Consider the following 4,709-nt stretch of genomic DNA (forward strand, 5'->3'; position numbering starts at 1 on the left):
TCCCCCCTGGCTCGGCCGAACCCCTTGGGGTCCCTTGGACCCCAAGGCAAGGTCTCCCTCCCTCCTCCTATATATATGGGGCTTTTAGGGCAGATTTGAGACGACTTTCTCACGGCTGCCCGACCACATACCTCCATAGTTTTTCCTCTAGATCGCGTTTCTGCGGAGCTCGGGCGGAGCCCTGCTGAGACAAGATCATCACCAACCTCCGGAGCGCCGTCACGCTGCCGGAGAACTCTTCTACCTCTCCGTCTCTCTTGCTGGATCAAGAAGGCCGAGATCATCGTCGAGCTGTACGTGTGCTGAACGCGGAGGTGCCGTCCGTTCGGTACTAGATCGTGGGACTGATCGCGGGATTGTTCGCGGGGCGGATCGAGGGACGTGAGGACGTTCCACTACATCAACCGCGATCTCACATCGCTTCTGCTGTACGATCTACAAGGGTACGTAGATCACTCATCCCCTCTCGTAGATGGACATCACCATGATAGGTCTTCGTGCGCGTAGGAAAATTTTTGTTTCCCATGCGACGTTCCCCAACAAGGACAACACGCAAATCTAGGCATACGTCAAGTCAAACTACTCCAAACATGCATGCAAGCTGTATATTCATAATCTATGGGAAATTCTACACGAGATACATATATAATACGTCGCGATACGACACACGGTTAAGAAACTACGAGCGTTTGAAATATCTAATATCCCTGAAAATACATAAATCCGAAATCCTAAAAAAGAATAACTCTCGGGCCGGATCTCGCGCTATTGGGCCTACACAGGGCGACGCAAAATACTAAATCTCGCCGGGTGCGAGGGATAAGGGGCAGGGGTGGTGCCTCACCTTGGGTCTGGACTGGACTGGAGAGGAGTCGGGCCGGGGGAGGCAGTCGGTGGAGCTGGCCTTGGGGAGGCCTGGCACAAGGGGCGGTGAGCTGGGCCGGTCGGGCTGGTCGGGCGGGGCAGCCCAGGCGCATGAGGCCAGCCCATCCTCAAGTCAACACCAGGGCGGCGCCGATCCAGATCCGATATGGCGCGGGGAGGTAGGGGCGGACGCGGGGACGACCGGCGGCAGGAACACGGCGGCAACGGTTGAGGGCTCCGGCGAGCTCGCCATGGCAACTCCTCGCACCTGCGGGAGGAAGAGGGAGAGGTCGGTCAAGGAGAAAAAGAGAGAGGAAGAGGGAGAAGAAGATGATGTCTACTACGCAACCTTCTCCTTGTAGACGTTGTTGGGCCTCCAAGTGGAGAGGTTTGTAGGACAGTAGCAATTTTCCCTCAAGTAGGTGATCTAAGATTTATCAATCCGCGGGAGGTGTAGGATGAAGATGGTCTCTCTCAAGCAACCCTGCAACCAAATAACAAAGAGTCTCTTGTGTCCCCAACACACCCAATACAATGGTAAATTGTATAGGTGCACTAGTTCGGTGAAGAGATGGTGATACAAGTGCAATATGGATAGTAGATATAGGTTTTTGTAATCTGAAATTATAAAAACAACAAGGTAATTAATAATAAAAGTGAGCACGAACGGTATTGCAATGCGTGGAAACAAGGCCTAGGGTTCATACTTTCACTAGTGAAGTTCTCTCAACAATGATAACATAATTGGATCATATAACTAGCCCTCAACATGCAACAAAGAGTCACTCCAAAGTCACTAATAGCACAGAACAAACGAAGAGATTATTGTCGGGTATGAAACCACCACAAAGTTATTCTTTCTGATCAATCTATTCAAGAGTCCGTAGTAAAATAACACGAAGCTATTCTTTCCGTTCGATCCATCATAGAGTTCGTACTACAATAATGATACGTCTCCAAGGTATCTATAATTTTTGATGGTTTCATGCTATTATCTTGTCAAACTTTGGATGTTTTGTATGCCTTTTATATATTTTCTGGGACTAACTTATTCACTCAGTGCCAAGTGCCAGTTCCTGTTTTTTCCATGTTTTTGACCCCTTTCAGAGGAGGATTTTGAACGGAGTCCAAACGGAATGAAACTGCCAAAAAGATTTTTTCCGGAACAGAAAAAGATCGGAGAGCCGGAGAATCAGGGTAGGGGCCCACCAGGGACCCCACAAGCCCTCATGGCGCGGCCAGGGGGCCCGCGGCCACGAGGCTTGTGGGCTCCCTGAGGGTCCTTTGCCCTAGGTTTTGCGCCTATATATTCCTAAAAATCCCGAAAAAATCAGGAGATCATCGAAAGTACTTTTCCATCGTCGAAAGCTTCTGTCTCTGCAAGATCTCGTCTGGGGCACGTTCTGGTGCCCTGCCGGAGGGGGGATTCGGATACGGAGGGCTTCTTCATCAACACCATGACCTCTCCGATGATGCGTGAGTAGTTCACCATAGACCTACGGGTCCATAGCTAGTAACTAGATGGCTTCTTCTCTCTCTTGGATCTTCAATACAAAGTTCTCCATGATCTTCATAGAGATCTATCCGATGTAATCTTATTTTGCGATGTGTTTGTCGAGATCCGATGAATTGTGGATTTATGATCAGATTATCTATGAATCTTATTTGAGTTTATTTAGATCTCTCTTATGCATGATTTCATATCCTTGTAATTCTCTTCGAGTTGTGGGTTTTGTTTGGCCAACTAGAACTATGATTCTTGCAATGGGAGAAGTGCTTGGTTTTGGGTTCATACCGTGTGGTGACCTCACCCAGTGACAGAAGGGGTAGCGAGGCACGCATCGTGTTGTTGCCATCAAGAGTAAAAAGATGGGGTTTTCATCATTGGTTTGAGATTATCCCTCTACATCATGTCATCTTGCTTAAGGCGTTACTCTGTTCGTCATGAACTCATACACTAGATGCATGCTGGATAGCGGTCAATGTGTGGAGTAATAGTAGTAGATGCAGAAAGTATCGGTCTACTTGTCTCGGACGTGATGCCTATATGTATGATCATTGCCTTAGATATCGTCATGACTTTGTGCGGTTCTATCAATTGCTCGACAGTAATTTGTTCACCCACCGTAATACTTGCTATTTTGAGAGAAGCCTCTAGTGAACACTATGGCCCCCAGGGTCTACTCCAAACCATATTTTCAGCCTTACACTTTTTACTTTGTTGCACTTTCCGCCTTCAGATCTCACTTTGCAAACAATCTAGAATGGATTGACAACCCCTTTATAGCGTTGGGTGCAAGCTCTTTTCTGTTTGTGCAGGTACTCTGGACTTGACGAGATTCTCCTACTGGATTGATACCTTGGTTCTCAAACCGAGGGAAATACTTACTGCTCCTGTGCTGCATCACCCTTTCCTCTTCAAGGGAAAAACCAACGCAAGATCAAGAGACGACAGAAGGATCTCTGGCACCATTGCCAGGGAAGGACTTTTGTTGACATAGCAAATAACACCTTAAGACACACATCAACCAAGACCCTAATGTCACCTAGATACTCCATTATCACCTCAAGTATCCGTGGGCATGATTATACGATATGCATCACACAATCTCGGAATCATCTATTCAACCAACACATAGAACTTCAAAGAATGCCCCAAAGTTTCTACCGGAGAGTCAAAACGTGTGCCAACCCATATGCATAGGTTCCCGATGTCACGAAACCCGCAAGTTGATCACCAAAACATACATCAAGTACTCACATGAATATCCCATTGTCACCACAGATAGTCACGTGCAAGACATACATCAAGTGTTCTTAAAGACTAAATCCGATAAGATAACTTCAAAGAAGAAACTCAATTCATTACAAGAAGGGAGAGGGGGAAGAACATCATAAGATCCAACTATAGTAGCAAAGCCCGTGGTACGTCGAGATCATGACATCTCAAGAACATGAGAAAGAGAGAGAGATCAAACACATAGCTACTGGTACATACCCTCAGCCCCGAGGGAGAACTACTCCCTCCTCATCATGGAGATCGCCGGGATGATGAAGAAGGCCACCGGAGATGGATTCCCCCTCCGACAGGGTGCCGGAACATGCTCCCGATTAGTTTTTGGTGGCTACAGAGGTTTGCGGCGGCGGAACTCCCGATCTAGGTTTATTTCTGGAGGTTCTATATTTATAAGACCAGATGGCATCGAGAACAAGTCAGGGGGACCCACGAGGGAGTCATGAGCCCCCCAGGCACGCCCAGGGGGTGGGCGCGCCTCCCTGGCTCGTGGCTTCCTCGGGACTCCTCTCCGGTATCTTTTTCTTCTGGTATTTTTGATATTTTCCATAAAAAATCACGGCGAAATTTTTATTCCGTTTGGAGTCCGTTTGATATTCCTATCTGAAAAAGGTCAAAAACAAGGAAAAAACAAGAAGTGGCACTGGGCTCTAGGTCAATAGGTTAGTCCCAAAAATAATATAAAATAGCATATTCATGCATATAAAACATCCAAAGTTGATAATATAATAGCATGGAACGATAAAAAATTATAGATAAGTTGGAGACGTATCAAGCATCCCCAAGCTTAATTCCTGCTCGTCCTCGAGCAGGTAAATGATAAAAACAGAATTTTTGATGTGGAATGCTACCTAACATAAATTGTAACATGAATATTCAGATCCATATGATTCAAAGCAAAAAAGTTTAGTATTGACATAAGAACAATAATACTTCAAACATACTAACAAAGCAATCATGTCTTCTCGAAATAACATGGCCAAAGAGAGTTATCCCTACAATATCATATAGTCTGGCTATGCTCCATCTTCCCCACACAGCGTATTTAAAT

This window comes from Hordeum vulgare, chromosome 5H (assembly GCF_904849725.1).
Source record: "Hordeum vulgare subsp. vulgare chromosome 5H, MorexV3_pseudomolecules_assembly, whole genome shotgun sequence".
In the NCBI taxonomy this organism is placed as follows: Eukaryota; Viridiplantae; Streptophyta; class Magnoliopsida; order Poales; family Poaceae; genus Hordeum; species Hordeum vulgare.